This window comes from Myodes glareolus, chromosome 26, assembly GCF_982192425.1.
Source record: "Myodes glareolus chromosome 26, mMyoGla1.1, whole genome shotgun sequence".
Taxonomy (NCBI): domain Eukaryota; kingdom Metazoa; phylum Chordata; class Mammalia; order Rodentia; family Cricetidae; genus Myodes; species Myodes glareolus.
Window position 1 is genome coordinate 2,403,043 of NC_142051.1, and position 23,374 is coordinate 2,426,416.

The 23,374-nt window shown below is 42.8% G+C and overlaps 1 long non-coding RNA gene across 1 annotated transcript; it reads right to left on the minus strand.

Moving 5' to 3' along the window:
- Positions 1–213: 213 nt before the first annotated feature.
- Positions 214–22,812, minus strand: LOC125390004 (uncharacterized). Its single transcript, XR_015736755.1, has 5 exons — positions 22,730–22,812; positions 15,708–15,852; positions 10,367–10,459; positions 6,115–6,210; positions 214–309 (listed from the first exon to the last, which is right to left on the minus strand). It is a non-coding gene; the product is annotated as an uncharacterized LOC125390004 (long non-coding RNA).
- Positions 22,813–23,374: the final 562 nt, after the last annotated feature.

The window sequence follows — 23,374 nt, forward strand, 5'->3', positions numbered from 1 at the left end:
TGCTCATAAAAAACACATTTACACGCTAGAGTATAACATGAACGGTTTGTTTTAAGCCATAGTACTTATTAAAAACAGTCTTAGTCAGTTACTTAGACCAGTTTTTCCTCCACTACTGCCTTCTTCAAGGGTTTCCATTAATTAACTTTTCTCATTGCTGTAACCAAATAGCTGACAAAACAACTGAAAGGAAGAAAACTTAATTTGGCTCACAGTTTCAGAAGATACAGTCCGCCATGGCAGGGAAGGCAAGGCTCGCCTCCAAAGCCAGCATCACCAGCTGGGGACCAGGTACTGAAACACATGAGCCTGTGTTGGAGAGACATTTCATGTTTAATCCACTACAGGGAAGATATTCATGGACAATGTGCGCAGTCTGTCTTCCATGTCCCCAACCTGATCAATTTTAGTTTTTAATGATGCAAATTTCTATGCCAAGTGCACAGCCTTGTGTGTATCTTACCAAATGTCAATTTTGTTCTATTAGCCCTTAAGTTCCCTACCCTGTCCCCTTGTAGACAGCCCCACCCTCATCCTTTAATGCCAGTAACCACTTATCTGTTTCCCAGCGTTGTATATTTAATGCACTATAAAAAGTCAGCCATAAACTTTCATATTGGCATTGGCTTCTTTTACTTTACAAAAATGCATGAAAGATCAACAATGTTGATCACTATTTGTTTGCCTTTTTTTTTTTTTAATAAATGACGTTCCATTGAGTGTAGATGTCACTATCTAATTTATCCCATCAGTAGTGAAGACCTACTACAGTGTTTCTCATTTGGGGATGATTATAAAAAATAAACATAAAAGATTATTAATTATTTTTCTTCATCAATTTTAAATTATTTTTCCTCAGCTCTGCTTCAACTTTGGGAATGGAAGTCATGAATATCCTGAAAACATATAAAGTTAAATGTATGAAAAATACACCTATGAGTCACTTTCAGTATTCTAAAAGCATGACTTTCAGTATTCTAAAAGCATGATACAATAAGCATCAACATGAAAACTGTATATTTGTGCTGGGAAGGCCATGTACAATGGAAGTAGAAAGAAGCAGCTCACAGGGTTGATAACGCTCTGTCTGATGCCCTGAGTGGACACAGAAGTTATTAGTTTTTCAATAAAAGTTTTAGAAGATAAGTTTCATCTTTATTTCTGTGTGCATGTATGCTTGTGTACATGCATGTGTGTGTGCGTGTGTGTGTGCCAGAAGAGGGCATAGGATAGATATCCAATGGAACTGGAGTTACCAGTGTTTTGAGCTGTCTGACCCAGCTCTGGTCCTCTGTACAAGCTCCAAGTGCTCTGAACCCCTGAGCCCTCTCACCACCCACCTATTGTCCTTCATACACTCCCGGCCATGTTTACTATCACAGAAAATTGAATACATACAATAAAATGAAACTAAAGCCACAAACCTTAAGAAGTCAATTTAAAAAAAGATATTTGGGAAATATTTTCTCCTTTTACATATCTATTGCTTTAATTTAAATATTCATATATTATTTTGTGCTCAGAAAACACAAATGTTTAAGAACATTGGTTCTTAACAATGTTTAAGAACAAATGTTTAAGAACTTGCTGCCCCGAGTTTCACACATTTTAGCGACTCTTTCGAATATGTAAAGAGCTCCTGAAAGACTTTCCTTTGTGTCAAGATGTCAGAGAAACCAGTGACCAACTGAGGTCAACTGAGGCACAGCTGGGGATGGATCATTTGGGAAATGTCTTGGATATCACACACATTGGATTTATGCTGCTCTGGAATCACAGGCACTGCTAAGAAAAACTCCGTTTTCTTCCCTCTCCCCTCTCCCCCTAGTATGAGAGAAAACAGTAAATCCTGCCTTGCAGGATCAGCTTAGGGCTTGTGAGTTAAATCTGTAACACCCACAAGCCACTGGTGCTCCTTGCTCCCTGTTTTTGGACTACCGACCCCTGACCCCTTGCTTTTTTTTTTTTTTTTTTTAGAAGATTCAACTGATTGCCGGCCTCATGACTTTTCAATAAGGAGTCTTTCTGGCTTGTAATGTTTTCCCTCCTGGTTGTCCCTATGTTTTTAAGCACAGATGCCTCAGTTTATATGGAATTAGCTGTGATGGCTGGTTTTATGCCAACATGACAAAACCAGAGTCATCAGAGAGGAGGAGGCTTCAAGAGAGAAAATACCTCCTTAAGACTGGACTGCGGGCAAGCCTGGAGGGCACTTTCTCAATTAGTGATTGATGGGGGAAGTCCAGCCCTTTGAGGGTGGTGCCAGCCCTGGGCTGGTGGTCCTGGGTTCTATGAGAAAGCAGGTTGAGCACGTCATGAAAGCTAGTAAGCAGCACCCTCCATGGCCTCTGCATCAGCTCCTGTCTCCAGGTTCCTGCCCTATTTGAGTTCCTGTCCTGACTTTCTTCAATGATGGACTATGCTGTGGGAATGTAAGCCTAATAAACCCCTTCCTCCCTGACTTGCTTTTGGTCATGGTGTTTGATCACAGCAAAAGTAGCCCTACCTAAGATAGAAATTTGCACCAGGATCCTTGTGGTATTGCTGTGACAGACCTGACTAAATTGTTTGGGGGAGGACTGTGGAAGGACTATGAAAATTTGGGCTAAAAAAGCCACTGAGTATTAAAAGTTTAGTGAGTTGTTCTGTGGGAACTTGGAAGATAAGAATGCTGAGAGAAATGCAGACAATGCAGGCCTGGCTTGATGAGTTCCAGGGGCAAATCTGAGAGTCACTCTAAGTTTCTATTGGGCCGTTGAATATTCTGAGTTAAGAAACAGTGGTTCTGGTTAGATGTGGCTGGAGAACTAGCTGTGAGAACAAGCTGTGATTAACAAGATGTCCAAAGTGCAAAAGTGAAACCTTAGCTTTGCTGGAACAATTGATGCTGGTCAGCTGGAGCTGAGAAATTAGTGGTGATTGAGAAGACACCAGCATCATTGAGGCAGAATCTTCTGGGAAGCATCTCCTCAGAGTCAGCTTGAAGCAGCCAACGTTGTCTCTTATGCTGGCAGCAAACTTGATCATATAAGAAGTCAACTCAGGTGGTCCTGGGTTTGAAAGCATGGAGGGGCCGTGGAGAACGGCTAAGACTTGGCACTGTGCAGCAGGACTGGAGATCTGGAACAGCCTGGGAGAAGCTGCTGCTGAAAGTGCAGCCCAGATTGTAGCAGAATACACCAACATTTGAGATGCCTGTATCATGGGATAACCACCAAGTAACAGTGGAGCTAGCTGGAGCCTAGAAGATAAGTTTAGAAGGTGGAGCTGGAAAAGTGGCCCAAGCCCTTTGGAGAATCCCACACGATGGTGAGTGGATCCCAGTCACTAGACACTGAGATATTTACACTGCCAAGTAAAAGAGTTTACTTTGCTCAGATCGTGACTGCATCCTGGTTCTTTCTTCTTAAAATAAGAATGTACCTTGCTTATTTTTTGACTTCATAGGAGCCCACAGTTGATAACTGGTAGTTTTAAAAGAGACTTAGGATTTGAAGAGAGACTGAGGCTTTTAAGTGTTTAGATTTCTAAGAACGTGGGACATTTTAAGTTTATGAAATGTTTTATATTTGAGGTTTATATTAATGTGTGATCTTGGTGATCAACAAGAAAGGAAAGGTGGTGGTTTAACAGTGATGTGTTTGTGTGTCCAGTTGGCAGCTGTGCTGGCTACTTTTATGTCAACTTGACACAAGTTACAGTCATCTGAAAGGAAGGAACCTCAATTAGGAAAATGTCTCCATTAAAAGGGGTAGTAGAAGGCTGTAGGGAATTTTCTTAATTAGTGATCAATGTGGCAGGGCCCAGCCCATTGTGGGTAATGGTCCTGGTTCTATAAGAAAGCAGACTGAATGAGCCATGGGGAACAAGCCAGTAAACAGCATTCAATAGCCTCTGCATCAGCAGGATCCTGCCATGTTTGAGTTCCTGTCCCAACTTCCTTCAGTGATGAAATGTGGAAGCCAAATAAATTCTTTCCTCCTGAACTTGTTTTTGGTCATGGCGTTTTATCACAGCAACAGAAACCCAAACTAAGACACCAGGCTAAAGCAGTTTCCGGGTTTTTCTCTGATACATCCTGCAGCTCATTTAGTGGTAGCTAGCATGTCCTTGTTCACGTGTCGGGTTACCATGTGCTGCCTAGCTCAGCTCACTTCATCTGGTCACCCTGCCACTCAGCATAAAAGTGGCCCGTCAATATTTTTACAAGGCATGTTAAAAAAAATTAGCGATTGTAAAGCACAGCGTCCATTCTACGCTCTATGGTAATTTTACGCTCTATGGTAATTCTACGCTCTATGGTAATTCTACGCTCTATGGTAATTCTACGCCCTATGGTACCACGCCTGTAGTGCCTGTCCACTACAGGCCAGCACAAGAGCTGGGAACTGGGCCTGGAGACTTTAAAAACACACACAGAGACAGAGAGAGGCATGGACACGGGTCATCCTTGATACAAGAATGCCAACTTTATTGTGCCCCAGGGAAGCTTGTAGGGACCCTTAACTGATAGCCATGCCCCAGCTCTCGGGATCATTCAGCTGCATCAGGAGATGCCATCAGGGTCTCGTGCTCAGAGCAGCTGCAGGCACAGGGGTTTTGCTCAGTTCACTCCAGCAGGCAAAGGGTCTGAGGCAGACAAAGAAATCCTGAGGCAGGCCAGGGATCCACAGGTCCCAACAAGTGATCATCTTTTGAAAAAAATTATTGAGAATATTTTTTTATACTGACTGTTTTACATAAGATGCCTTAGAAAGGGACAGACATTTTTTACACTTAAAATTTAATCTTTAATTATGTGTATGTTTGTCTGTATGTATGTGTGTATGCGTATGTGAGTGCAGACACTTGTGGAAGCCAGAAGAAAACACTGGATTCCTTAGGGCTGGGGTTATGGGTGGTTGTGAGCTGCCTGAATTGGGATGTGTGGGTGGAGAATGAGTGAACTTGGGATTTCCGTAAGAGTAGCAAGCACTGTGAAGACCGAGTCATGCTCCAGCCTCCACGTCTACATTCTTTAGGAATAATTTATAATAATAATAATAATAATAATAATAATAATAATATCTTTTTTTGGTTGGGAGCTGAAACTTTTTCAGGGAAAGTTGAGCTTTTTCAGGAAAACACTCGAAATGCTGTACTTTGAGGCAGCTAGTCTATGAGATAAGTTTGTGGATAGACCTCATGAGACAGAAAAAGTTAGGGAGGTATTCTGCTCTCGAGTGTACCAAGGAGTGGTGTTTTGGGAGGATGAGAGGGACAGACATAGGTTAAGGAAGCAGAATTCCCATCTGGGATTGAGCACAGCAGAAATTGGATAGGACACGTACAAAGCCTTGAACATTGGCTTTGAGCCGCCCCTGGGTACGCTACTTAGCAAGATCTGAGTCAAGAAACAGGAAGAAGGGACGTGGGAAGGCCCAGTGCAGCTGAGTATGGGTTTAGAGCTCAGTGCCTGCCTATGGGCTAGACGGAAATATCTGAGCAGTTTCGTCTCCAGTGGCAGTGGGAGCGCGGGACTCGCGGAAGTCTCCAGAGGGTGTGTGTTACTGCAGGGAGGGGGATAACGGTGAAATCTTCAGCTGCAACAGCAGCAGCCTGAAGGGGCAGAAAGGGAGGGAAGGACTGAAAAGAGAGAGCCAAGTTGCAGAGAATCAAAATGAGCCTCGTAGACAGCAGAGGAAGAGGGTGTGGTGGTTGACACCACATGCCAAAGGGCAGGTGGCAAGTGCTCAGACTGGAAACTCGTCCTCCGAGCTGCCAATCTGTGGTCACCACTAACCTTTGAAAGGCATGGTGTCAGAGGTGTCAGTGATCCGGCGAGACAGAGCTTAGAAAGCAGTGGGCTGGGCAGAAAAATGGCAAGAAATAATTAGCATTCATCTGTGGGAAGGTATGGGAACCAGTGTTGTTCTGTGGTGTCTTCTACTGAGCATTGTGCATATGCTGGCATTTCATATTACTTTGGGGTCAACTAAGACATGCCTTAAAGAAAAATAGACACATCAGAGTCTTTCTGTGCCACATTAGCATTTAAATCAAAATTTCCAACCTTATTCTGGTGCCCAATATTACCACTTTCAAGTTTTTTTTCTTTTTTTCCCAAGGATCTACCTTTTTAAGCTGCTTGAACACTTTCCCCAAGAACCAAAGATGGAAGTTCTATTGTTCCTTCTTCACATGAAAAACACATTTCAGGACAAATTTCCTCTAGAAAAAAAGTCAACACATTAAAAGTCAGATGGAGAGAATTGTATTTTGAAATATAACTAACAAAAAAATTGATGTACACTATTACTGTCCTTGGTTCCTTTCAAAATTCTAGATCCTCAAAACACAATTTTTATTTCAGTGTACCCTTTCGGTGGTTTAATGTATTTTTAGAAGAGTATTTGCCTAAAGGTTTAGAAATGGTCTTATGTTTGAAGACTGTGGCCCTTTCTTGCCTAAGTATTCCATGAATTAAGATTTTGCATTATGTATATATGAATGTATGTATGTATGTATGTATGTATCTACCTACCTACCTATCTATATCACACAGTGTATGTTTGCAAAGGAGCCTGACCTTGTGATTCCTGTGGGGTAGAGAGATAATTCTAATTTTACTTGCAGAAAGTCCATTTCTTTTGGTGTAATATGCTTGAGAAATTTCATTCAGAATTTCCAAGTTCTTGTCCATGGCTTCTGCTAAGAACTCCCCAGAACTCTAGCAGGGCATCTTCATCCACAGCTTCAAAAGGTGCCCTGTCTGAAGGAGAATTAGATAGGAACAGAACCTGACAGAAGCGGCCAGGCTCAGCTGGTGTGTGAAGTTGGCGGGTGTGAAACTGGGGCTTTCAGGTTGTTTACAGTAAGGGCGATGTGGGTGGACAAGGCTTCCTCCAACTGTGCCTCCTCCAGCCAACAAGGCTGAGCAGTCTGTGGTACCCTGCTCACCTGGGCTTATTGCATAGCTGTCCCAGGGACTGTGAATCCTCCAGCTCTCTCTCTCTCTCTCTCTCTCTCTCTCTCTCTCTCTCTCTCTCTCTCTCTCTCTCTCTCCTATATAAGATGAAGCCATAGCCCACACCTAAGAAGATGCCTACTTGTGTCCTCCCCCATTACATCCCCCACCCCCACCCCCTTAGCCAGAGCATGTTTACTGAGAGCAGCCGCAGCTTGTTCGGGAACCTGCAGCTGTGTACTTCCGATGAGTGACCAAGATGTTTGGGGGTGTGCTGACTCACTCAAGAACTTCAGAGAGCTTCTGGGCTGTGGGTGGGCGAGTGTGCTGTGGCTGATTTTCCAGCGTGCTACAGAGTAGCGACGGATGGAAGTGGCAAGTGAGGAAGTCAGAACACGATTACCATCACCGTGCCGTTCAGAATAAAGCAGCCATTTCCTTTCCACGTCTCTCTTTGGGATACCTCAGTTATCAGTTTCTGGATGGGGCAGAATTTTAGGAACACTGATAGATGCATAGTTGTATGTGCTGAGCTCTTAAGCAATGGCCTGGGTGTTTTTCTAGATGTTGTTCATGAATTAGTCGCTCCTTTGTCGCCCTCTGAGGCGTCTGTTGACATCTAGTAGCGTGTCCACATTTTAACCAGGGGCAGCTGAAGCTCGGAGACACAAAACAAATAGCTTGAAGACACTGGATGGAGCACGGCATGATGGGAATCATGTCATTAACCCATGAAGGTTTTCGTGCCATTAAATAAAGCTAAATGGGATCCAGTTGATGCTTAGTCTAGCCTCTACACTGCTTTCTGATAGTTTGCATATGCACACAGATAAATCAGAAGATGAAAGTCTGCCCATTTATTAAAATATACACTAACTTGTAAATAAATTAGGACTCTGAAGAAAGGGTTGAGTTCTTTCCCTCTGTACTAGATACCTAGTTCCTACAAACGGTCAATGCCTGCTCAAGGACATCGAAGAGTCCCTCTTGGTCCAACAGGCAGAAGGCAGAGATGTTTGAGTAGCTGCTGCCTGGGCTGGGCCTGGCTTAAGACCCAAGGACTCTTCAGAGCAGAGCCTAAGAGGGAGGGTTGGGGCCACTAAGAAATCAGTGGTTAAGAGGCGGGTAACTGGGTATGACTGTCAGAACTACTTCAGTCATTAATCCACCCTCTGCCAAGCCTTTACCAGCCAAGTCTCAGGGCACTTCCCCCTGGACCTGATGTCCTTACGCAACCTGAAGGCAGCTAGAAACTGAAGGTCCAAATCCCAAGTGAAACCACTACGATTTCAGAGTAGAGCTACCGTCTCGTTACCACTTCACTTTTGTAGCTGCCTAAAATATTAACTGTCCTACCTTGGTCCCAGCTGTTAGAAATTATTCCCTCCTGCCTGACTGTTCTCCCAGCAACCAGGGGGCTCCTGGAGAGCTGTCCCATTGCCACCTTCCGGGTCTACCTTCTTCCCAAATATCATCCTTGAGCTCCAGGGCTGTTCTCTGACCAAACCTGTCACCTCTCAGGGGGGCACCTTCATTCTAAGGCCCTGTGACATCAGAAAAGTGCACCGTAATAAACTTACGACACTACTCCGCCTCTTATCACTTTTCTCTGGCCTTACAATCACCACTTCAGGTCCCGTTTGGTTTCTACTAGGCAAAGACCAGCTTCATTCCTGGCAACCAACTTCTAGGAAGGATTCAAGCCCTTGGTGGATTTAATGTCCTTTTACATTAGCAGAGTAGGGATAAAACCCTGCCTATACTTGTAGGAATAGAGGCTGAGTCTCCAACTCTCCCAGCTTGCCAGGACTCAAAGCAGGTAGCTCTTCTGCTAAGTAAAACTTAGAGTAGGCTCTGCTTGCTCTCCTGACCACGTGGTACCCAGCCCCATTGCGGTCTCTCTCTGGGGGTCTGAGGTAGGTGGTAATGAACTATGCAAGCCCTGCTTCCTCCCATTCCAGCTTCTGTAAAGAGCTCAAAGTTCCATCCACCCACTTTTCCAGGAGGCTCAAATGTGGTGCAAGCAAAACAGACTAGACAAGCTGGTATCTTGGTTACTTTTCCTGTTGCCGGGTTGTAATCTCTTGACCAGAAAAGCTAAAGAAAGGGTGAGTTGGTTGACATTTCCAGGTATGTAAATCATGGCAGCAGAAGCCTTAGTCATGGCCTCTGCAGTCGAGAAGCAGAGAGTAACAGATGCTTGTGCCAGCTAGCTTTCTCCTTTTCATTCAGTCCGGGTTCCCAACCCATGAAACGGTGTTGCCTGCTTTTAGGGCGGTCTTTCCACTTCAATTAACCTAATATGAATAATCCCTCATGGGCACCAGGGTGATTCTAGATCCTCTCAACTTGACAATCAACACTGACAGATGGGAAACCAGCCTTTGGTCTCTCTGAAATATGACTGCACCGTCCACACGGGAGGCTTTGTATGACACACGGACTCCTGCAGTGGAGGGTGACATGTGGATGGTCCTCAGTAACATGGGGTGAATGCGACAAGCTGAGCATGGGGAAAGGGTGTGTGCTTGCTGGCTTTCCACTGTCTTATATCAGAGCCTTTTCCCGAAGCAAAGGACTGTCTACCACAAGGACAGAAAACAGAAGTAGCTAGTTCTTCTAAATATGGCTCTCTCCTTGATCTGTTTCAAAGTGGAAATTGATCAAAGCAGATAGAGCACTGGCTGTGGATTTCTGAGACCTGTATCTGAATCCGTCCTTGACACTGTGATACTAGACAAGTGATACTCCGCCTGGGGCCCAGAGTCTTTATCTGGGAACGCATAGAAAAACCCGTGGAACCAAAGCACATATGACAAAATGTGGGCGGAATAAAATACCATTGTGAAAACTGATTTGTTATTAAGTTTCTTTCTGCTTCAGGACTTCCAACTTCATTATGTTTTGCAACAACTTGTTCCAGAAAGAGTGAAATGACTGTCTCTTCTCCTATCCTCCAGGCCATGTAGTGGCTGGTGCTGTGTGGCTTTCAGTATTCCTGGGACAGTGTGAACGGCCTTCTGCTCACCCCAGATAGGGAGCCGGTGACAGAGCACACCACAGATAGTACCAAAGTTCAACTTGGTGAGCCAGTGAGTTTCATTTGGGTCACTTGTAGGAATATGGGCTGTTTACAGGAGCAGAGATGATTCCACGGCCCGTCACCAACCACCAGCGTGAGCAGCAGCTCCTGAAAAGCTGAGACTCTGGAGCTCACTGCACTGCTGCCAGCTCAGCAGGTGGGAGGGTGTCATTTCCAGAGAGTGTGGGTGGTCTGATTCCCTTCCAGGCAGCTTGGCTGATCTCTGCTGCTTCCAGACTCCTGGAAAAGACTTGAGTGCTCGCTCCCCCTTATACACAGAAAGAAGTCAAGTTGGTACCACTAGGCCTTCAAGCCTAGAGCCAAGGCCTCTGAATTACCCTGCTAGAATCTTCAGCCTCTTCGTGACAGATTCCTGTGGTCAGTTCTATCTTCCCATTCTATGGCATTTGTTATGGCAGTATGCACAGACACTGTGAATAAACATTAAATACTGAATAAACAAACAGCGAGAGATTTGATCTTAATCTTACCTAAGTTTACAAACCACATGGTGGAGTCATAATTTTCTTTCAAAAACGCTAATCTGCTTTCTAGTTAGGAATTTATGGTAATGTAACATGCTGAGTGCTTAGAATTTTAAAAAAATGAAAACATAACTCAATGATTTTAGTTTCAACACTACTTAAAAGAATAATTCTGTTTTCTACTTGGGGGAATTATGAAGTTTGTAAGTGCAATTTCTCAGTGAATTTAACACTGACAGTGATAAAAAGTGTACCTGCTAATCATGGTCTGTTCTTTTCTCCTTTCTCACACAGTGGGTTTCACTTAATTGAAGGAAGAGCTGGAGGAGATATTAACAGATTGAGAAAATGCCCAGAGCACCAGAGAACAGTGAACAAAGATTTTACTGCACGGGCTTCTTAAAATGGAAGTCATATCAGACACACTTAAATTAACTAATTGAATTTGTTATTGTACATAATAATTTAATATTTTACATTAGAATTTTAGGAAGAAATAGTTAAAATAATGCATGGTATTTTTTTAAAACTAGTGGATGGTTAGTGTATTCAGGGGAAAAAATGAATAAAAGGATAAATATCTGCCCGACAGCCCTTGACATGGCTGGACAGGTATACCAAGGCCTGGGTGAGCAGAAGACAGCCACACCCTCCCACCCATCCCCAGCGCCCCAAGGCCAGGGAGGGTGGGTGCCACTAGAAGGACAGGTGTGTGGGGAAGAAGTGGGAGAGAAGGGGAAGCGGAGTGCACTGTGGGGAGAAGCAGGGCTGAAGATGAGGTGGGAGTGAGGAACAGGCTGATCTGAGTGGCCTATACTGCCACCTGGGGCCATGTGATGTCCTAGCTGGTGCTGTGGCTGAGGGCCATGTCTGGATCCATGGCTGAGATCTGTACTGATGTCCCTGACTTGTGTTACCACTAGGGGTTAAGGGAGAAATGGGTCCAGTGGCCTGGGCACTGGGAGATGGTCCCACCCCTCACCTGCCTCCTCAATGGGTAAGCTGCCCTCCCCCAGGAAACTAGCCCCACTGGTGTGAGAGCTGGCCCTAAGCCTTGATGGCCCTGGGAGAACTTCCCCCTCTTCCCACAAGCCCACTGAAAAAGAAGAACTGGCTCTGAACACGGGAAAGTTGGCTCTACACCTTACCATGTTCACGGGAGATGAGGCTCCAATGGCATGGGTGCAAGAGAACTGGCCCTGACCCTCACCTGAGGGGTCAACCCCAGTGGAGGCCTGGACAGGCCAACTCATCCACCACCCAGGCCCACCCTCACGTCTAGCCCACACATGATCTGCTGGAGCTCATGAAGAAACTGGTCCTGAGGAACTAAGTCTGCAGGATCTCTGTGACGGGGGGAGGCGGGGCAGCAGAACTGTATCTGAGAGGAGTCTTGGTGAGGGTCCAGTATTGATGGTACAGAAGAAACCAGAGGCCTTGAGCCAGACTGGCAATTCATTACAATAAACATTTGCAAGTAAAGCTGTTTGGGCGAGACACATCTCAGTTCCACTGCCACTGTGGAGGCGGGTGTGTGACAGAGAGATGGGAAAGATGGAGAAGTCAAAAGTGGGTGAGGGTGGACACGGAAGGACTGGGACATGAATGGGATTGGGGAACATGATGGGAAATTCCCAAAGAATCAGTAAGAGAATTGTGCTGATTAATTAAAAGAATAAAGACCAGTGTACAGATGTCAATTATATTTCATACGCTATCTGTTCTACTTTCCTTCCCTGCAGTATAGAGTTTTAATTTCTGAGTTTTGCTTTATATGCATGTCTTTTCTAAGACTTAATTTGTAAATGCATAGTAAACAAGAGAGGGCTTTTTCCATTTCATTGTTTCATAGCCTAAAGTTTTAGTTTATCATGGAAGAAAATGGGACTACTGGGGACTCACTCCCACTAAGGTAACTTTCAGCTGTAGAAGTTTGATGAATTAAGTTAACTGCTAAATGGCAGAAGCCAGTCTGGTTCAGACAGCTTGATCCAGCATTTTTGCTGACATAACTATTTTTTTTTCCTCACAGTTGAACACTATGCTGCCGGTGTATACATCCAGTGGTCAGAAACAGGGAAAGAGCTAATTCAGAGCTTGCTCCCTGCGTCAGGAAATTCTTCATAAAAACCTCCCAGCATACTCCACTGCACTTACCAGCAGACCCTAGTGTCGTCCTGTAACAAGAAGGCACACCTACGTCATTTCTGTGTTTGTGTTTATGCACTTCTAAAGTGCAGGTTTTGGGGGTGGCTTCCCTGTGGGAGCATCTTCACCCCTGTCTTTTGGAGAATCTTGGCTAGATCAGCCATTTATTGTAAAATGCTTATGATGGCTGATGAAGAAAATGTCTTTCACTGTGAGAATTTCTCATTGTTTCCCTCCACATCACCAACTACTTTCTTGTATTATTGTCCACAAGTCTTCCTTCCTCCCCTCCTGCTCCCCCATTGGAGTTTTCTTGGAATCTGCTATTGCCTGGGTTGCTGTGACCCACATTCTCACTCTGAGCAGTTTGCTGAAGCAGGAGTGACATCTTGCTCAGCCGCACTCCTGCCAGAGCGTGGAGCAACATAGGCCCTGATTTTTCTGCTCTTTCTTTAGTTCCTGGAAGGATTTCAAGGCCCTTCAGTAACAAGGCTCCCTATCATTCACACAGTTTTCTTGCTTCTCCTCCCTGGTTCTCTGTCTTTACCTCATCTTTCCCTTAGGAGCTGCTTTGCACTGAACACAGTCAATCCCTCGAGGAATATTTCCCGTCTCTAAGTCAGAAATACCATCAGTCCTGTATTCATTTCTGAAACCAATTAACATGGGCCAGTGGTTTTGGTGTGGCCCAGAGCTTTCTGCTTTACAGGAGCTGAAATTCAATCATTTACTAAATCCTTGCAGAGAAATGCTAGCTGGAAATCACTGAGTCAGGCAGATGGTGAGAACCGGACGCACTTCCTTCTCGTGGGCTTGGTTTCTCTAGAAGGATCCTGATAACCAGCACATAAGCAAATATATGTCAGAGTGGGTGGCCATGGTAAAAATCCGAGAACATGGTCAGCTACTAGAGAGAAGCCCATGACAAAATCTATATGAGCAAGAGGCCGAGTGAACTGGCAAGGGGCTCTCTGGAGAAGAAAATCTGGGAAGATCTGAGGGAACAGCAAAGTCTCCAAGGTGGAGTGTACTTATGATGTCTGAAGACGAGCAAAGGGCCAGCACAGCTGTAAGGCAACAATAAGGCCTGTAAGAGGCAAGTGGCCCTAAGGCGTCTAGAAACACTGTGGCTGGGGAAACAAGGTTCAGAAACACAAAATTATTAAAGTTAATTATTCTTCTGGTAAGGTTCCATTGCTGAAGACAACACTTGCTTATGTCATTGAACATAGAGAAGTCACACTGGTAGCTAACTAAAACCTTCATCTAGATTGACTAGCCTTCATGATGTTGGAAGATACTCTACACACTGCTGGAAGAGAAAGGTAATCATCAGTTGCATCAATTGACCTGTGACAGTTACCAGTCTGCAAGATACATTAGTGCCATAGTGCCACAAATGTTACGGGAGTAACCAACCACTTGTTTAAAAAAAATTGGACTTTAAGTCCATTCCATGAGATGGAACTCACACCCGACACTGCTAAAGTGGCTGAGAATAGAGAGGTCATGTGTCGTAGGGGAATACTTACTACTATTATGCTTCTAAGGGAACATAGCAATAAATTGATTTCTAATGACATATTACTATGCCAGTAGATTGGTGGCAGAGATGGGGTTTGGAGCTAAACAATCCTATTTCATGCTGCTCCTTTAATCAAATGACTAGAAATCATAGCTTGACTTTCAAGCTTACCAACTTGATGACCAGGACAGACTCCAGACATCTAGAAACTTGCCCTTCTCCCTGGAAAGTTGGTAGCAGCAGTTGGAGTGTCATACTCAGTGTCATGATACTGAATGAAGTTATGTGTGTAGAACTGACAGCTAGTAAGAATTCAAGAGGAGTTATTGGTCCTGACCTTATTATGATCACACATTAGCTGGACTTTGACTTTGATATTTATTTACTGTACAGCAATGCTTTGCTGTACAGAGCAGTACAGGGTTGAAACATATGAAGATTTGTCTCTAATTCATAGCAGCTGTTTGCTAGGCATCTTACTAAAATATTCTTGTCTCTATCTTTAACTGACTTCTTAGTGTATTTTCAGCAGCCTAGAAAATACAACACTAGACCCGGTCTTTGCCCATGGCAATGACTTAGCATCCTGTGTTCCTGTGCTCCAATATAGAATGTCATGCAGAATTTAGAAGCTTGTAATTTTTGATCACATGATCTGGCTTCTGAAGAAGGGCTGTGGTACAGAATTTTATGACAACCACAAGAATGAAGTTCTGATCGCATCTCAATCTACCTCTTTACTTATGTGGTTGCTGTTTGCTCATTTTGACCCTGCAGAGTAAGGGTTCTAAGAAAAAGAGGAAGATGGCCGCCTCATACATTCCACATAAGTGGGAAGGGAAACATTTTTTCTTGGGTAATCCCATCTGCACTATGTTTAAGAAGTTTCTATTTTTATTTTCACAAAAATATCTGTTGTTTCTCTTCAACTTTTCTAATTTTTAAAATTTTTATTTTATCTTTTTATTTTATATGCACATTTGTGTGAGGGTGTCAGATCCCCTCGAACTAGAGTTACAAGCAATTGTAAGCTGTCATGTGGGTGCTGGGAACTGAACCCAGGTCCTCTGGAAAAATAGCCACTGCTCTTAACTGCTAAGTCATCTCTCCAGCCCCTCCTAATTTTTTAAAAGGTGTGAGTGTAGTTCATGCTTGAATCTTTTCCCAGTCTCTCAGATTCTTGTGTTGTAGGTCCACATGGGTCTAGGTTTAGCATTTGGCTGCTCCATTAGCTATGAGACTCTGAGATCTTTGCTAAATCTTCATAAGCCCAGGATTTCTTACTTATAGATTAAAAATTACAATGTGTAGCTCCTGGAGCTGGTGAAAGGGCTACATGAGACAATTTGTGTAATGCATTTGCACAGTGCTTCATTTTTTATAGGTAAATGATGTGGGTAAGGAGTAGGCAGCATGTGAGAAAGAAGGCATAAATAGGCGTAAAATACAAGATACTAGAACAGGAAAGAAGAGCAGGAAGAATAGGGAATAAGCACTCAATGTTTAAGGAGAGAAACACACCTTGCTGCAGCGAAGAGGCAAGGCTTCAGAGGAAGATAAGGTTCTGCTGTTCACCGAGGACTGCACAGTCAGAAGCAGACGGGCAGGGTTTCTCTCACTCTTATCTCCAAGATGTAATCTCTCCAGAAACTCTGTTTTGAGGTTTCTATGGGAGGAAGAGTCTCAAGGAAGTCAGTAAAGCCGTAGATAACCCGATATACTTACTGGGGGAAGAGCAACAGGTATTCTCCTTCTTATTTTTTTGACAGGACTCTGTAGGGTATTGATGGAAAACTTTCGAGACGGATCACGAGAAAGCATTTATGTTTTGAGAATCTAACTTTCTTTCTCTGGCTACTGTCCTATAGTACTATGTCATTTTAATGTCTTCGGTGTGGATTACTTTCTTGAGCTGTTATAGTTAAAAAAAAAAAACAACTGTGCAAACTGGATGACTTAAGCAAAGAACATTTACACCTCTTAATGGAGACTGAACAGTCTATGGCTGAACCATTGGTAACTCCTGTTTCTGGTAAGATCCAACTTGCTCCTGTGGCACACATGATAGAAATGACTAGGTAACTCTGTACATCATTACTAAAGTCATTAGTCCTATTGATATAGACTTCCTCTTACAATCTAATCAGAGTGCTAAGGCCTCAGCACTAAATTTCATCCCATTGGAGGCAGGTTTCCATATCTGACTTTGGAGACCCGCTTTCAATCAATAGGATGGAAGGATAGATTGTATATTAGCTTTCTGCTATAACAGTGACCTCAGGAAAATAAATGTGAGGAGAAAAGATTTAATTTTGATCATGGTTTTAGGGTTTTTATTTCATGATAGGTATGGTCTATTTCTTTGAGGTCTGTCATGGGGGGCTAGCACACATGTCAGGAGGAGGAGCCAGGCCAAATTTGTTCACCTCATGATGGATGTGGTAGTTTGAAAGAAAATGGCTTCCATAGGCTTGTAGGAAGCGGCACTATTAGGTGTGGCTCTGGTGAAGGAAGTGTATTACTAGGGGATGGGCTTTGAAGTCCCAAATGCTCAAGTCAGCTCTAAAGTGACATTCACTTCCTGCTGATGTGAATCCAGATGTGAAACTCTCAGCTCCTTTTCCAGCACCATATCTACTTGAATTCCATGATGCTTTTTGCCATGATGATAAAGGATTAAACCTCTGAACTGTAAGCCAGCCCTAATGAAATGTTTTCCTTTGTAAGGGTTGCTTTGGTCATGGTGTCTCTGCACAGCATTAGAAATCCAAACTAAGACAATAGGGAATTAAAAGAGAAAATAAAGGGACAGAGTAGTGTCCCATCTCTCCTTCAAGGACATTTACCCAACGACTGGCAGAGGCTACCTCTTCCAGTTTCTACCACTTCCCAACAGTGCTAATATAGAGGCTGACCTTTTTCACACACTTGCCCCTGGGAGCTGTTCCTGATCCACTGAAGGGAAGGAGATAATATCAACTCCATATACAATGTGGACTCCCTGGGTCCAAGTATTATGGATGCACAGATGAAATCAAGATCTTTACTCACAAAACCTTTTGGTTAGCATAGTTGCAGTAGTTAAATCATAGCTAAGCTTGGTGGCTTAAAACCATGTCAACCATTGGGTATTTCTCTCAATTCCCAGGCTCAGCTGGTAGTTTTTCTGCTGGTCTTGGTGCCAATTGTCATAACAGATTTCTGTTGTTATGCGCACATCGCTTGGGGCCAATAACTCCTCTTGAATTCTTACTAGTTGTTAGTTCTACACTCTTAACTTCATTCGGTGTCATGGCACTCAGCATGACACTCAGCAGCTGCTACCCACCTCCCAGGGGAAGTGCAAGTTTCTAGATGTCTGGAGTCTGTCCTGGTCATGCAGTTGGTGAACATGAAAGTCAAGCTATGATTTCTAGTCATTTGATTAAAGGAGCAGCATGAAATGGGATTGTTCAGATCCAAACTCCATCTCTGCCACCAATCTACTGATATAGCCATGTGTCATTAGGGGTTGTTGTCCAGTTGTGTCCTGGGTTCAGGTCCTGACATGGAGAAGGGGCTTTGGCATGAAGAAATGAATTGTCTGACCACCAGATGAGTTTCACACAGGGAGCTGGCCCCGAATAGCTCTAGCCATCTTTATTTATACATCAAAAACAAGCATATTTTTTCCATACTAACAAGCAAGTTTCCCCCATACTCCAATGTTAGCCCTGTGGCAAAAACAAATATGTCAAATATGTTTTTTACCAACTTTTACATAAAAACATCTTTAAACCCAAAACAACATTTATCATTTTGCTAGCTTGACCAAATACCGAGCTAGGTACATCTTGTCTTTACAAGACTAAAGGTAATAAACACAGGCACACATTTTCAAGGACAATATCATTCAAAACATATTTACAGAAAAAGGGTTGATTTGCCTCTGATGCTGTCAGTGCTGAACTGGAAAAGCTCCTGGGGTCTGAAGTGACAGCTGGCATCCCCAGACAGGAAACCTGAGAAACACTCGCTCACAAAGAATTTTAGGGAAAAATAGTCAAGAAAAAATGGGGTTTCCAGGAATGATCACGTCTATCCCATGTGTGATTGACAAAATAACACTAAAATCACCAAGAGAATCACAAATATTAAGAGAAAAGAAAACGTGCAGGCTGCGTGGTCCCAGCGGTATTCTGAGCTGCCCCAGAGTTCACTGACCCTTGCTGAGTGAGACTCTCACCAATGGCTTTTGCCTCACTTGGAGACAAGCTGGGCAAGCATGGCTCCCAACAAGGAATCGTTTTCTTGCTCTGTTCCTTTAGCAGGATAGCAGTAGTAAGCTGACTATTGGCTGACTAATAGTAGTAAGGCTGACTATTCTCAGACACATTATGAGTTTTCACCCAGTCTAGAAACTGCTGAGTCAAAGTACAGAATATAGTTTGATTTTTCTGTACAGACCATTTTATTATACCAAGGCACTTTGAGAAATTCCCCAGAGTTCCAAAGGAGGAGCTGCTCTTTGAAATTAGTAGTTCTCAGTTTTCCTAATGCTAGAATCTTTGCTTTCTTTCCTTCTTTCTTTTCTCTCTCTCTCTCTCTCTCTCTCTCTCTCTCTCTCTCTCTCTCTCTCTTTCCTCTTGCAATGACCCTTTCTTAAATTATTTCAAAAGAACAAAAATGATTTTCTTTGGTTGAATTGAAGGCAATTTTGTAATCTTGGTAATCTAGGGGAGAGAAATCAGAGGCTGTGTCAGTCAGAAGCGTAGCTCTACTTTGAATTCTTTAAGAACTCTTGCAAATGGGCTGTTCTTAATCCAGTTTCATGCAGTAGATAATAGTTTAGAGGACTCTTTTGTGTAGGACACTATGATCTATAACTGACACCTTTTATTTTGTGTGTGTTTTTTGTAGAAAAAGGTGGCTGCTTTCTTTTTTTTCTTTTTTCCATGTAGTGAATGTATAACATTTCTTGAAGAGTAAATTATCCTAACTTGCTTCTCTCTACACGTTAGCCACTCAAAGGTGCTGTGAGAGTTGCTTCCGAAAGACACAGATGTGTGCACAGTAAGTCCAGTTAACACTTACCACTGCCCAGCCTCCCAGGAGAGGTAGGGCTGCAGAATTTAGTGTAGCCACTCGTGGATGGAGACCTATGATTTTATGTTGTAGAGAAGGACCACGGCTGACAGGATATTTGATAACGAGAATGAATATCAGCCATAGGTGTGGCAGAGATTTGAGTCCACCAGAAATGTCTGCCTCTTGGGAAGAAGGTTGGGAATAAATAAAAGGACTACTTTGCAACATTATTTTCTACTCCAAAAATGAAATTCATTGGTGAGTGTATTATGTAATTTAAAAAATGAAGCCAAGTATTTTTACATGAAATATAATAGTGTTCTTTTTCCTCAATACTCAGACAAAACTACATTAGTCATACAGAAGTACTCTGACACTAGTACCTAACTTACGTTGCATACTTTCTTTATATTTGAAGTGTGGAAATAGGACCTCAGTAAACACATGTGTGAGTATGTGCAGCATCCGTGACCAAGGCACCTGTATATAGATGGTGCTGATGGGTGTTTCTTAATCACTGTCCTGTTGCTGTGAAAGACACCATGACCAGGGCAACTCTCATGAGAGAAAGTATTTAACCCAGGCTTGCATACACTTCCAGAGGTTTACTCCATTACGTTATGGTGGAAAGCATAGCAGCATGCTGCAGACACTGGAACAGTACCTGAGAACTACATCCTGCTCCACAGGCAGAGAGAGACAGAGACTCTGGGCTGGGAGGGGGCTTGAGAAACCTCAAAGCCCACCTTCAGTGACACACTTCCTCCCACAAGGCCACACCTATTAATTATTTTAATCCTTTTAATAATGCCACTCCCTGGTGATTAAGCATTCAAATATATGAACCCATGAAGGTCATTCTATTTAAAACAACCACATGATACAAATACTTTAAAATAAATGACTTTTGGTGACATGATATTCTAAAACAGTGGAAAATTTTTGGTAAAGTGCTGAATGAAACAAAATACCTCTATTTTTTAACAAAAATACAATGATCACCATCTCATAAATATTTATCAATTGTATGCAAGAGATAAATATTTTCTATGGAGGTATTATATATAATAAAATTGTGAAGAAAAATCTTCTGTGCCAGCACACAGAAATCCAATCAAGCCAAATCAAACCAAATTAAAATGCCCATTTTTTTAAAATAAATGCAGCACTCTCGGGTGGCTGGGAGCATGGCAGGGGAGACAAAAAACCGGGGAGCACAAGCAAAACCCGGGACCACATGTTCCTCCTCTGGGAGCCCACTTAAATACCCTATGGGAGTGGTCCTGACCCTCCCCCAGGGAGGGATCAGGACCTGGCATGCTGGGATTTGAAGTCCAGACCAATGCAACTCCCAGGCTGGAGCGGGGGCTGGGATGGATGCCAGGGACTGGGGTGAGGCTCCCAACTTAACATTACAAAAATTAAGTTCATGCACTTAAATACATGGCAGACTTGTAGCCTTCTATGGTCCATGTCTATTCCCTCACATACCCCACCGTGTCCATCACTGCTTTGCCCTATGTCATCACTTTCAGCTTGACTGTGCAGTCCAATCTTATCATGCATTTTATCATTACATTCTGGGTCACCCTTCAGCTGGTTCTTTAACAACTATGGTTAATGTCCCACATCCTATCCTCCCTCTTTATGTCACTCTTCTCCTTGCTAACTATGAGATCTGCCTTCTAACTGCTTAACCTGTTTAGGCTGTTTTAATGTGGCATTTTAGAGAGTCAAATGGTCAGCACAGAGATGGGGGATGAGCTTCCATGTCCAGGAATTCTGGGAAGACTGACTGTACTGAATAAGGCGCTGAACTGTATGTAAGAAGATAAGAAAATATCTTGGGATTGACATGACTTTGGACCATCTAGTGTCTGAGTAGCCGAATGGCTCATCTGGACTTAGTTTAACAGCCTAGGAATAAGTCTCTGATCAATCAGAGACCTTTTTAGCTTTTTAGAAGTCATCAAATTCTTACTATTGAAGTTTTTTGTATGAAGTTGACCACTTCATATCTTCTCCTTCTATTTTATGACGATGATTGGCTTTCATTTCTCTTTCCTCTTATTCTATTTGTTTAAGTAACTTATGGTTTGCATATTTTTATTTATTTTTGAAGGTTCAGTTTTTTACATATGAAGTAGCCTCACTGCTCTTTGTTTCTTGATTCTATAGCATTGCCTTCTCTTGTATGAATTATAGTGCATTAGTGATTATAATGCATTAGCATAAGTCTAAGTTACCAATAGTGTCACATTAAGGAAGGAAACAAAAACTCTTCCTCTTGGAATGATTTAACCAAGAGCTAAATGAATCCAGACTTGAATTCTGTATTTCATGCTCCCCACATCTTCTGTCCTCTGTCTGTTGTGAGTCTGGTTCTGGTCTGTGCCTGCCTGAAGCCTGTCTTGTGAATCCGTTCATGACGGTGTTTGTCTATCCCTAACTGTGTGACTATTTGTTATATGATCAACATGAGTGTCTGTGTATACTCTATATACTGTGTGAGTGGTGTCTGTCTGTCCCTAGCAAATGTTTTCACTCTGTGTTTATTGAGTAGCATAGGAGGTATCATATGGGGGAAGGAATGAGATTCTTCAACAGACTTTTAACAGTCTCTGGCTCCAACTGATTCCAACTGACCCAGATAACAAACTAACTGTTTATCACTTAATATCCATAAATGGTTGATTTCAATCTTTGTGATAAAGCAAGTAAGTTTGGTTGTTATATTTTTTTTTCTTAAAATCAGGTTAAACAAACAGGTTTACAGGAGGCTAACAATCTTAAGTCTTAAATGACCTCAAAGAATTTTGTTATTAACCCTGGCTGGAAGGTCCATTTCCAGTCTCTTAGAATGGAAAGAATATTTTCATAATATTGCCTTGCTATACTCCCCTACTTCCTCAAGATTATCTTGAGGTTCCTTCCTACATTTTATTTTTGTGTTTTAGGAGCAATCTATGTATTTGCTCAGAACTACCACTGCTCTGTCAAGCTTGCTGAGAAGCTGTCAGACGCCACTATCACCTGCTGGGTGGCACTGGCAGAAGGAAAGAGCAGGGTTAGATTCATCATAATCATTTCTGATTTTCAAATTCTCATCATTCCCATTTACAACATATAGACATTGTAGTACATTTGAATGACACACATCGTGTTCGACATAAACCTCCGTCCAACATGCCTTAGTTTTCTTTTGTCAGCGTGGGAGCATCTTCTATCTGTAAGTTATCCAAATTTTGTCTACTCATACGTCTGTGCCCATAGTAATGTCTATGTAACATGAGGGCCGGCTTGTTGGGGTTTCTATCCCGCCCGGTACCCCACAGCTGGCAAATCCCAAAGAAAATCACACACAGGACTCCATAAGATTATAAAGCTGATTGGCCCATTAGGTCAGGCTACTTATTAGTTCTTATGACGCATATTACTCCATTATCCTTATCTACGTTAGCCATATGGCTTGGTACCTTTTTCAGCTGGGCAAGTTACATGCTGCCTCTTTGGTGGTCTGCCCAGGAGAGGCGGAGGGAGCTTCTCCTTCCAGAATACTCCCAGTCTCTTTGCTCCACCCCTACTTCCTGTCTGGCTTTCCCACCTATACTGCCTGCCTGGCCAATCAGCGTTTTATTAAAATATGATTGACAGAATACAGACAATTCTCCCACACCATTTCCCTCTTTTTTTTTTTAAACAAAGGAAAATACCCAAAGTCCATTTGTTGGGAATGTGGGCATAGTATTCCAGGCTACTTCCTACTGGTTGGGGGCGCTGATGATCTTATGGGGACCTAAAGAAAATTTAGAGTTATAATCAAGTCATGACTGGAGTATCCTGTGAGTCTTGATCATCTCAGGCAGTAGTTTTGAATCTGTTCTGAATGTAGAACTCTGTCATCTGGGCCATCTGTTCCTATTGGAGATTTCTCAGGTGGTCTTCCTTTTTCAAACCTGATTTTTCTTAACTCAGAATAAATCCACAGCCTCTCATTTTCTGTGGAAACAAAAGAAAAATCTCTTCTCCAAAGTAACAAACATTTTGACTTCAGTTTTGAAGCCAAGGTATTTTCAAAATACCTATCTTGGGTTAGTTCAGCAGTATTTATAAACAACAGT